General features: G+C 39.3%; 1 pseudogene; it reads right to left on the reverse strand.

The window, feature by feature from the left end:
* Positions 1-12138: 12138 nt before the first annotated feature.
* Positions 12139-12434, reverse strand: LOC142309843 (non-histone chromosomal protein HMG-14 pseudogene; annotated as a pseudogene).
* Positions 12435-12860: the final 426 nt, after the last annotated feature.

Raw genomic sequence — 12860 nt, forward strand, 5'->3', positions numbered from 1 at the left:
GCCCCAGCTGTGTTTAGGGCTATTTATAGCAGCCCCTCTGTGCTATGTACCCACTCCCTGACGAAGCGAACACTTCACCATCGTGAAACGTACGTTGGAGTTTGTACTGGGGGCTCACCCTCCCTGTCACCCCTGGTCGGCTGCACGTCCTTTGGCTCTCACAGGTTAGCGGTATTGGTGGACTGGGTCCACATGCATTTGGCTTGTCCCGGCTTTTTCTTTGTACACTGAACCCTTTTGGGTCTATCTATATAATAGGGGCCGCCCGATGCATGTGTTCCTTTAGTATAATCACTGCTTGCCTGTTGCTTATCCTCCACTTAGGCCTGGGTAACCATCAAATAAAATTTGGCTGTGCCTTTGATAAATGAGCCCACTAGGGCTCCTTTTTTTGCCCTGTTGGATACACATGGCCTGGGGGATAGAGATTTGATTTCTCCTTAGTGACGGTCGTGCAGCCCCCAGGTGTTATTGCCTTTTACATCATCTTTTCCTCTTGTGCCTGTTTTATCTCACTTGATATTGTATGTTTAATAACTTGTTAATAAATTTTGATACTTTTTGAAGCAAATTTACTCTGTTCTCCTGGTTTTAAATGGTGAAGATGTAGGGGCTCAGGGGTTAACCTGTAATTGACAGTGTTATTGTTAAATATACGTTAGAATTGAGGGTCAATAGTTAATAAAAAACTAAATAGTTAATTAAAAAAAATAGTTTTAAAAAAATGTGCTAGGGCATTATTTCAGGATTTAGCTTATTCTCTGGGAAGCACGGGTTGGGGGTCAGTTTATCACCCAAATAAGCAGAACCCGCCCTTCCTAGGAAAATCATGTGGCGCCCTGGCCTAGCCAGGTCGTCACAGATAAGCGGTTGGCCCCACCCACCAAGGAGTTCACAGGCCTGGAGGCGGGAAAAGTGACAGTTAAGTGTTGGAGTTTGAGGAGTGAGCAGTAAGCACTTGGGTGTCTGGGTTTGTGGCCCAGGCACTGACAGCAAGATTGGCAGATGGTGGTGGGCGTCTGCAGGAGTGGTGGAGCAACGCGGAACCGTAGGACCAGGGTCAGATGACGGCCCGCCGGTACCGACCGGGGAGCGAAGTGAAGCCAGCACACACAGGCAGGGCCATCGGACCCCAACTAGGCTTGGAGCCACCGACAAGAGTCATATCCGAATATGACTGGAACCCCAGGGGTTTCACAACAGCAAAAGTCCCGATTAAAGGCAACAGCCCACACTGTGAGTGAGGATATACAGCTACCACCTAAGGCTAGAGACCCAAGGGCCAGCGCCTGCGGGCAAACGGGCTCCTCCGGTACCCATACACTGGGGAGTGGACTACCGTTGGGAATCCATAGTAGTCAGAAGGAGAACATCAAGGTGCAGGGAAAGACAGCCGCCATGACCTGTCCGGGGAGAAACACTGCAGCCGGATGCAGGACCCATCCATCCAGCCGTTTGGTTTACCGAGGACTTTGTACCTTTCTTGCTGAGTGAGTACACCCGTGCCATCCGGCACCGCGCCGCGCTGTCCCTGCAACCCTGCACCTCGCCAACCCTGCCTCCCCGTCACAACATCCCCGGGCCCCGGGACCACCGACCCCTACCCACGGAGGGGGAAAACAACATCCCAGCTGCTCCTTACCATTGCTTCCGGGATCCCCGTCATCAGCATCGCGATGCCCTCCAGTCTGCCGGCTCGCTGATGTGTGTGGAGAACGCGCACAGGGATGACATCATCCCTGTGCTCACCATTTTCTACACAGATCAGCAGGCCGGCAGACAGGAGGAGATTGCGATGCTGCAGAGGAACGGTGACGGGTGAATATACTGTACTTATTCACTGCCCCCCCATGCATATGATGCGCGAGGGGGCAGTGAATATAGCCACACATGATCACGTCAGGATGTAGTTGCCAGGGGTGATCACGTGGGCTGGCTCTTTACTATGCACGCACCCCCCACCAACATCCCATCCACCTGTCAGTGCCGGCTTCAGCACTGAGAGATGATGGGCGGGAGGATACATGCATATGAAATGAGCGGGTGCACGTGGTCACGGCAGGTTGCTACAGCCTGCTTGTGCCGCCGATGACCAGCTCCACCACATCACCCTCATTCACCGCAGCCCTACATTCAGACTGTAAGATACACCCCCTACTGTCCCCCAACATTTGGGGGAAGAAAGTGCATCTTATAGTCCGAAAATTACAGTACTTTGCTAGAACATTATAATTTTGAAAAAGGTCTTAATTATATCTTTTTTCAAGTTTAAGAGATCTCAAAGTTTTGCAAAATAAAAATCTATCATATAAGAGAGCAGAGGTCGACTACTTACCTTACAGCATTTTCTTGCATGGCTCACATGTGAAATAAGGTGCCCACAGTTTGTCTTGATCCCTGACAGGTGTGCAAAAGTCTGCTTTGTAGGCCTCACACAGCTTTGCACATATTTTCCCAAAGTACTTTTTCAGTCTTGTCTTTATTATTTGTCGACAAATGTAGCAAAATGCCTGATGTTATCAAAATTATCTGTAGCTTTGTACACAAGTTCCCTTAAGGTACCGTCACACATAACGAGATCGCTAGCGAGATCGCTGCTGAGTCACGGTTTCTGTGATGCAGTAGCGATCTGATTAGTGATCTCATTATGTGTGAAATCTACAGGCAATCAGGCCCCTGCTGTGAGATCGCTAGTCCTTGCAGAATGGTCCAGGCTATTTTCTTCAAAGGCGATGTCCTGCTAGGCAGGACACATCGCTGTGTTTGACACTGTGTGACAGGGTCACAGTGACTGCTGAGATCGTTATACTCGTAATACGCTACTGCAACCTGTATCGTTCCTGCATTGTTGGTAAGGTCTGACTGTGTGACATCTCACCAGCGACCTCCCAGCGACTTACCAGCGATCCCTATCAGGTCGCATCGTTTTCGGGATCGCTGGTAAGTCATTGTGTTTGACTGGGCCTTTACCCGGCAGAACAGCAAATTAGATGATTAGGCTTTATCTTATTTTTTAACCATGTTTTATTGGTTTGGTGATGAGTACACTGACATTATGAACAATTTGGACACATTTTTCACCTTTTATACTGTTTTGGAATTGAATTCTAAGAATTAAAACATGAATGAAATTGAGAAAAATTTGAATCCAAAAAAACTAGAGGCTTTTACAACTCCAAGTCTAAAAATACAAGTTGTTTTTTTTTAAATAGAAAAGGCAAACCCATTAGCACAACGCCCCCCCCCCCTTTTACCACTATCTTCTTCTCATTAGTTTAAACTCCTACCCAATTCTCTGAAAAGTGGGAAATGTTTGAAAGTTTTACTAAATAAAATCAAACAAATATTGATAATGCTGCGGGGTGGAGAAGTGAAGTGATTGACAAATTAAATACTATGTTTGTTGGGGTTTTTTTTTTATTATTTTATATTTTTCATAACTTTTTAGTACTTTGCGCTGATTATATGCTTGAAAGTATTCAAAAAGATTTACAGCACTTATATAATTGCTGAAAAGAAAATAAAATACCACTACCCCCCAAAAACAGGAAAAAAATGTAACATTACAGATAAGTACACAATATTTTTTTAGAAGGAAATCCAACACCAGGTGATTCTTTTTATTAGATTGTAAAAAATGTACTCAAGACAAGATGGGTACAGAGAACACTTAAAAAGTTAGGACAAATTAAAAAAATAAAAAATAATGAAATAAGATTTATGCCATCCATATCAGCCAGCGGAGGAACACTGGAAATTGCCATCCCAATGCCATGTCAGAGAATCTACAAATAAAAGAAAGAGAAGGCATTAAGTCACAAAAAAATTGAAAACAGGAATGTTTTGTTAACAATTTGCAGACTGATGAGTACCTTATAAATGGCCAGATCATATCAAACACTTAATAAAACCGCAACTGAAAGAATCAAAGACATGGTGGGATTCCCTCCTATTTTAAAAGTGTGTTTTCTAGAATTAAATTACTAAAAAACTTACATTTACAAAAAAGCTGATAAAATATTCCTCTGAATTGTAAAAGGGAGGTACATGAACTTCTAATAAAAGACGTAAAACAGATGCAGGTTATTCTGATTTGGATTCCTAGTCTCCATCGAATGCTGGGGTCTCACTTTTTTATTTCTCCATTTTCAGATGGTATGTCTTCCTCCTTAGCTTCTTCTTTGTTACCTTCTTCAATCTGTTTGCCTTTACCTCCTCTATTTCCTATTGCTAGAACTTTTTGACTTTGGACTTCACCTTTACTCCTGACTTTTCCTTTTTTGTCTTTGGTGGTGCAGGTTTACCCGACAACTGTGCTAACCTTTTCTTCGGCTCATCCTTGGAATCTCCAGCATCATCAGCATTAACCTTTCTCTCAGGCATGGCGATTGCTTTTTGTAGTTGGTGTTATATACAACACTATGACAGGTTTAAATATCAATATATACATATACTGTATAAGTATCTACTATATACAAAACATTACAAGAGGGCGGGTGGGTGAACTTATTCCACTGCTAGTAAGATGGACAAATATCCTTTGTCACCTCTCTACTTTTTCCTTTTGCAAAGAACCTCAATATACTTTGGGACAACCCTTAAACTTACCCACATAATTTATTAACACATTGCTACCTCCCTTACAGTCCTGGACTTTTCTTTACTTAGTTCCAATCCTGTTAAGACTGCAAGGAGTGGATAATAAAAATCCTCCTCTCTAATATGCTTAGACTAGGCTGCTTTGACCCTGAATTATACCATAACTTTGATGTTGTGACAATGGCCTATTCTGGTTTTTTAATCATTTAGCAAAAACACAACATTTTGAAATAAACTTGTTTTATCAAAGAAACAATCAACATTTCACTTCAAATATACAATTATAAAGAAACTCAATCAACCTTGTGTACAATAGCTAAAAAATGAGTATAGTTGTATATGAGTATATTCGTTCATGAAGGAGCTTTAAGGCTCTTGCACGAACAATCTATGAACAGACACCACTCCTTGGGGATAAAGGTGATTCCTATAGCTTTAAATGGACCGGCCATATTGTTAAAGAAGCACAGTCCATCTTGACAGCTGAAGAAGCTGGAAATAGCTTGGTGACGGATTTTCTAATCTGTGACTTGAAGGCTTTTAGCTAATAAGTCACATTGCTTGAGCCTTTATGTCAGAAACTCAGCATTGGTGAGACCAAGTTCTCTGATCAGATTGTTGTGGTCCTTTTGGTTCAGATAGCATAACCTCTATTTCTCAGCTGTATCTGAAAAATTGATATCGGAATATACAAATTCTTCTTTGGTATCTGACTTGCTGCTTTCTCCTGAAGGTGGTTGATCTGTTTCTGGAGGAGTTGGTAAAGGGAGCTCAGGGTGGTGCAGATCTGGTGGCGATGGTTGAAAGAATGTCAGGAATTTAAGTGACATTCTTTTTGCCAGTTTGTCGTTTAGAAGGGTCCACTATGCAGAAGTAGCAATTGGCTGAGTGGTCAGTCAGTTAATGCCAAATTCTTGGAATAGCAAATGCATTGCTCTTTTTTGCCCTGTATCAAGCATATAAAATGAAATTTGGATTAAGAATTTGATTTATTTTACACATTAATAGTAATATATAAAATATTAACACAGTATTTATATATTGTATTGTATATATTGCTAGAACATTGACATTTATGAAAAAGGTCTTAATTATAGCTTTTTTCAAGTTTAATAGATCTCAAGGTTTTGCAAAATAAAAATCTGTCATCTCAGAGAGCAGAAGTCATCTACTTACCTTACAGTGTTTTCTTGCATGGCTCACATGTGAAATAAGGTACCCACAGTTTGTCTTGATCCCTGACAGGTGTGCAAAAGTCTGCTTTGTAGGCCTCACACAGATTAGCACATGTTTTCCCAAAGTACTTTTTTGGTCTGGTCTTTATTATTTGTTGACAAATGTAGCAAAATGCCTGATGTTATCGAAATTATCTGTAGCTTTGAACACAAGTTCCCATACTCAGCAGAATAGCAAATTAAATGATTAGGCTTTATCTTTGTTTTCTTAACCATGCTTTATTGGTTTGGTGATGAGTACACCGACATTATGAACAATTTAGATACAGGTAAAATACCGTATTTTTCGCTTTATAAGACGCACCGGATTATAAGAAGCACCCCAAATTTAGACATAAATAAGGTAAAAATAGAAAAATGGGGTCCGTCTTATACTCCGGTGTTTTCTTACCGGAGGTGGGCAGCAGTGGTGGTGAAGCGGTGGCGTCCGTGGTTGCAGGTGCGGTAGTGGCAGGCACGGTGGCGTCCTGGGTGGCAGGAGCCACGGGACACCATGGTGGCAGGAGCTGCGGGTTCCTTGGTGGTGGCGGCGGCGGCAGCAAGAGCAGCGGTTGCGGGTGAGTCATGCATCAGGCTGGTGCAGTGAGTGTCCCAGTGTCCGCTGTCCCGGTTCAAATAATGGCACCTGGAGCGGCGCATGCGCAGATGGAGCTCTCGTCCAAGGGCTCCATCTGCGCACGCGCTGACTCCCAGAGCAGCGCGTGCACAGATAGAGCTCTTATCCAAGAGCTCCATCTGCGCACGCGATCGCTCACGGTGCCATCATTTGAAACTGGGACCGCGGACAAACTGGGTAACTTGCTGCACAGATTACTACCTACAGTACTACCGTTACATTGACGATATTTTAATCATCTGGATAGAGTCTGAGCAGCAGCTGAAGACCTTCCATGAACAATTTAATCAGTTTCATCCCACCATCAACTTAACACTCCTGCACGGAAATCAACTTCTTGGACACCATCATTAAACTACGGAACAATGAAATAGAGACATCCTTGTACAAGAAGCCAATTGACCATCCAACATACCTGAAATGGGACAGTTTTCATCCAAAACACATAAAAAACTCTATTTTATACAGCCAGGCTATCAGGTACAATCGGATATGTTCCAACACTACAGATAGAGACAATCACCTCGATGGCCTCAGAAAGACCTTTTTGAATCAAAGCTACCACCCAAGAACAATTGAAATCCAGATTACAAGAGCCACCAGAATATCAACAAACCATCTCCTACATTATAAAACTAAAGAAGAAAACAATCGGGTCCTTCTTGTAGTCACCTACAATCCACATCTGGAGGTGTTTAGAGGAGCTGCACAGAAACTACAACCATTACTGCAAAAAGATGCCCGATTAAAATCTATTTTTCCAGACCCCCCACTTCTGTGTTTTAGACAGCCCCCAAATAAAAGAAGCATCATTGTCAGAAGCTCCCTATTCTCTCCAACAACAACAGGAACATTTCCCTGCAACCAGAAAAAATCTTAGACCTGTCCATTTATATTGACAATGGACAAGATAAAGATTCCCAGATCACATCAGGACTACAAGATCCCAGGTACCTTCAGCTGCACCACAACCAATGTGGTGTACTTAGTTATATGTACCAAATGTCCAACTGGGGGTCTGTATGTTGGAGAGACAGGACAACAGCTCAGGACAAGGATGAATTCTCACCGCCACATAATTAAGGAAAAAAGAATAGACATACCTGTGGCCAAACATTTTTGTAACCCAGACCACAGCATCATGGACATAAAATTGTTGGTATTGAAGGGGAATTTCAAGTCCCAGAGAGATAGGAGACTATGGGAGTACAAACATATGATGACCTTTGACACATTCAGAGCAGGAATGAATGTGTCTCATGGATTCATGTCTTTTTACATCAGTTAAGAGATGTGCTCCTCTGACCATCTGAGCGCGTCACAGCCCTGGACCAGACCCTAATCAGAGGACAATAAAACTTTCACACTGAACTGCAGCAATATTTATGGCCACAACAGTTTGCCCCCCCCCGCCATAGTCATAGTTCTGTTTCATATAACTTGTTTTTTGCGGGGTTTTTTTGTGTTTTTACTGCACTATTCTATGTCCTGTTGTGTATAAATATGTGACTCTTCAGATTTTGTGTTATACCATGCCTGATGAAGAGACCTGAGAATTCTCGAAAGCTTGCCATTATTACCATCTTTTCAGTTAGCCATTAAAAGGTACCAACCACTGAAGACTTCAGTTCTTTTAAACAATTTTTGAACAATATGGACACATTTTTAACCCTTTATACTCTTTTGGAATTGAATTCTAAGAATTAAAACATGAAGGAAATTGAGAAAAATTAGAATCCAAAAAAACTAGAGGCTTTTACAACTCCAAGTCTAAAAATACAAGTTGTTTTTTTAAATAGAAAAGGCAAACCCATTAGCACAGCACCCCCCCTCTTACCACAATCTTCTTCTCATTAGTTTAAACTCCTCCCAATTCTCTGAAAAGTGGGAAATGTTATAAACTTTTACTAAATAAAATCAAACAAATAATGATAATGCTGCGGCCTGGAGAAGTGAAGTGATTGGCAAATGAAATCCTATGTTTGTTGGGGTTTTTTTTTGTTTATTTTATATTTTTCATAACTTTTTAGTACTTTGCGCTGATTATATGCTCGAAAGTATTCAAAAAGATTTACAGCACTTTTATACTTTTATAGTGAAAATAAAATAAAATACCACTACCCAAAAAAATAGGAAAAAAAATAAAACATTACAGTTAAGGACACAATATTTTTTTTAGAACGAAATTCGACACCAGGTGATTCTTTTTATTAGATTGTAAAAAATGTACTCAAGACAATAAGGGTACTGAAAACACTCAAAAAGTTAGAAATTATTAAAAAAATAATGGAATAATATTTATGCCATCCATATCAGCCAGCGGAGGACACTGGGCATTGCCATCCCAATGCAATGTCAGGGAATCTGCAAATAAAAGAAAGAGAAGGCATTAAGTCACAAAACAATTGAAAAAAAGAATGATTTGTTAACAATTTGCAGACTGATGAGTATAGTATAAATGGCCAGGTCATATCAAATACTTAATAAAACCGCAACTAAAAGAATCAAAGACATGGTGCGATTCCCTCCTATTTTAAAAGTGTGTTTTCTAGAATTAAATTACTAAAAAAATTATATTTACAAAAAAGCTGATAAAATATTCTTCTGAATTGTAAAAGGGAGGTACATGAACTTCTAATAAAAGACGTAAAACAGATGCAGGTTATTCTGATTTGGATTCCTTGTCTCAATCGGATGCTGGGGTTTCACTTTTTTATTTCTCCATTTTCAGATGGTATGTCATGCTTAGCTTCCTTTTTGTTACCTTCTTCAATCTGTTTGCCTTTACCTCCTCTATTTCTTTTGCTAGAACTTTTTGACTTTGGACTTTTCATTTACTGCTGACTTTTCCTTTTTTGTCTTTGGTGGTGCAGGTTTACCCGACAACTGTGCTGACCTTTTCTTTGGCTCATCTTTGGAATCTCCAGAATCATTGGCATTATCTTTTTCCTCAGGTATGGTGATTGCTTTTTGTAGTTGAAGTTATATACAACACTGTGAAAGGTTTAAATATCAATATAAACATATACTGTATAAGTATCTACTAATTACAAAACATTAAGGGAGGACGGGTGGGTGAACTTATTCCACTGCTATCGTAGTAAGATGGCCAAATGTCCTTTGGCACCTCTCTACTTTTTCCTTTTGCAAAGAACCTCAATATCCTTTGGGACAACCCTTAAACTTTCACACATTTTTTACTAACACGTTGCCACCTCCCTTACAGTCCTAGGCTTTTCTTTAGTTTGTTCCAATCCTGATAGACTGCAAGGAGTGGATAATAAAAAACCTCATCTCCAATATACTTAGACTAGGCTGCTTTGACCCTGAACTATATTTATAACTTTGATTTTATGACAATGGCCTATTCTGGTTTTGTAATCATTTAGCAAAAGCACAACATTTTGAAATTAACTTGTTTTATCATAGAAACAATCAACATTTAACTTCAAATATACAATTATAAAGAAACACAATCAACCTTGGGTACAATAGTTAAAAAATGAGTATAGTAGTATATGAGTATATAAGTTCATGAAGGAGCTTTAAGGCTCTTGCATGAACTATCTATGAACAGACACCACTCCTTGGGGACACAGGTGATTCCTATAGCTTGAAATGGACTGGCCAAATTGTTGAAGAAGCACAGTCCATCTTGACAACTGAAGAAGCTGGAAAAAGCTTGGTGACGAATTTTCTAATCTGTGACTTGAAGGCTTTTAGCTAATAAGTCACATTGCTTGAGACTTGATGTCAGAAACTCAGCATTGTGAGACCAAGTTCTCTGATGAGATTGTTGTGGTCCTTTTGGTTCAGATAGCCTAACCTCTATTTCTCAGCTGTATCTGAAAAATTGATATCGGAATATACAAATTCTTCTTTGGTATCTGACTTGCTGCTTTCTCCTTAAGGTGGTTGATCTGTTTCTGGAGGAGTTGGTAAAGGGAGCTCAAGGTAGTACAGATCTGGTGGCGATGGTTGAAGGAATGTCAGGATTTTAAGTGACATTATTTTTGCCAGTTTGTCATTTAGAAGGGTCCACTATGCAGAAGTAGTAATTGGTTGAGTGGTCAGTCAGTTGATGCCAAATTCTTGGGATTGCGAATGCATTGCTCTTTTTTTGCCGTGTACCAAGCATATAAAATTAAATTTGGATTGAGAATTTGGTTTTACACTTTAATAGTAATATATAAAATATTAACACAGTATTTACATATTGTATTGTATATATTGCTAGAACATTGACATTTATGAAAAAGGTCTTAATTATAGCTTTTTTCAAGTTTAATAGATCTCATGGTTTTGCAAAATAAAAATCTGTCATCACAGAGAGCAGAAGTCATCTACTTACGTTACAGCATTTTCTTGCATGACTCCCATGTGAAATAAGGAGCCCACAGTTTGTCTTGATACCTGACAGGTGTGCAATAGTCTGCTTTGTAGGCCTCACACAGCTTAGCAAATGTTTTCCGAAAGTACTTTTTCGGTCTGGTCTTTATTATTTGTGGACAAATGCAGCAAAATGCCTGATGTGATCGAAATTATCTGTAGCTTTGTACATAAGTTCCCTTACTCAGCAGAATAGCAAATTAAATGATTAGGCTTTATCTTTGGTTTTTTTAACCATGTTTTATTGGTTTGGTGATGAGTATACCGACATTATGAACAATTTGGACACATTTTTAACACTTTATACTCTTTTGGAATTGAATTCTAAGAATTAAAATATGAATGAAATTGAACAAATTAGAATCCAAAAAAACTAGAGGCTTTTACAACTCCAAGTCTAAAAATACAAGTTTTTTTTTTTTTTTAAAGAAAGGCAAACCCATTAGCACAGCGCCCCCCCTTTTACCACTATGTTCAACTCATTAGTTTAAACTCCTACCCAATTCTCTGAAAAGGGGAAAATGTTAGAAACTTTTACTAAATAAAATAAAAAACAATTGATAATGCTGCGGCCCGGCGAAGTGAAGTGATTGACAAATTAAATCCTATGTTTTTGGGGGGTTTATGGGTTTCTTTTGTTCTTTATTTTTCATAACTTTTTAGTACTTTGCGCTGATTATATGCTCATAAGTATTCAAAAAGATTTGCAGCACTTTTATATAATTAGTGAAATGAAAATAAAATACCACTACACCCAAAAAATAGGAAAAAAATATAACATTACAGATAAGTACACAATATCTTTTAGAGGGAAATCCGACACCAGGAAATTCTTTTTATTAGATTGTAAAAAATGTACTCAAGACAATATGGGTACAGAGAACACTTAAAAAGTTAGGACAAATTAAAAAAATAAAAAAGAATGAAATAATATTTATGCCATCCATATCAGCCAGCGGAGGAACACTGGACATTGCCATCCCAATGCCATGTCAAAGAATCTGTAAATAAAAGAAGCAGAAGGCATTAAGTCACAAAACAATTGAAAATAATAACGTTTTGTTAACAATTTGCAAACTGATGAGTATAGTATAAATGGCCAGGTCATATAAAATACTTAATAAAACCGCAACTGAAAGAATCAAAGACATGGTGGGATTCCCTCCTATTTTAAAAGTGTGTTTTCTAGAATTAAATTACTAAATAACTTAAATTTACAAAACAGCTGATAAAATATTCCTCTGAATTGTAAAATGGAGGTACATGAACTTCTAATAATAGACGTAAAACAGATGCAGGTTATTCTGATTTGGATTCCTTGTCTCCATCGGATGCTGGGGTCTCACTTTTTTATTTCTCCATTTTCAGATGGTATGTCATCCTAAGCTTCTTTTTGTTACCTTCTTCAATCTGTTTGCCTTTACCTCCTCTATTTCCTATTGCTAGAACTTTTTGACTTTGGACTTCACCTTTACTGCTGACTTTTCCTTTTTTGTCTTTGGTGGTGCAGGTTTACCCGACAACTGTGCTGACCTTTTCTTCGGCTTATCTTTGGAATCTCCAGCATCATCAGCATTAACCTTTCTCTCAGGCATGGCAATTGCTTTTTGTAGTTGGTGTTATATACAACACTATGACAGGTTTAAATATCAATATATACATATACTGTATAAGTATCTACTATATACAAAACATTACAAGAGGGCGGGCGGGTGAACTTATTCCACTATTAGTAAGATGGACAAATGTCCTTTGTCACCTCTCTACTTTTTCCTTTTGCAAAGAACCTCAATATCCTTTGGGACAACCGTTTAACTTTCACCCATTTTTTACTAACACATTACCACCTCCCTTACAGTCCTAGGCATTTCTTTAGTTTGTTCCAATCCTGATAGACTGCAAGGAGTGGATAATAAAAACCTCCTCTCCAATATGCTTAGACTAGGCTGCTTTGACCCTGAATTACACCATAACTTTGATTTTGTGACAATGGCCTATTCTGGTTTTGTAATCATTTAGCA

The sequence above is a fragment of the Anomaloglossus baeobatrachus genome, chromosome 5 (assembly GCF_048569485.1).
Source record: "Anomaloglossus baeobatrachus isolate aAnoBae1 chromosome 5, aAnoBae1.hap1, whole genome shotgun sequence".
NCBI classification, from domain to species: domain Eukaryota; kingdom Metazoa; phylum Chordata; class Amphibia; order Anura; family Aromobatidae; genus Anomaloglossus; species Anomaloglossus baeobatrachus.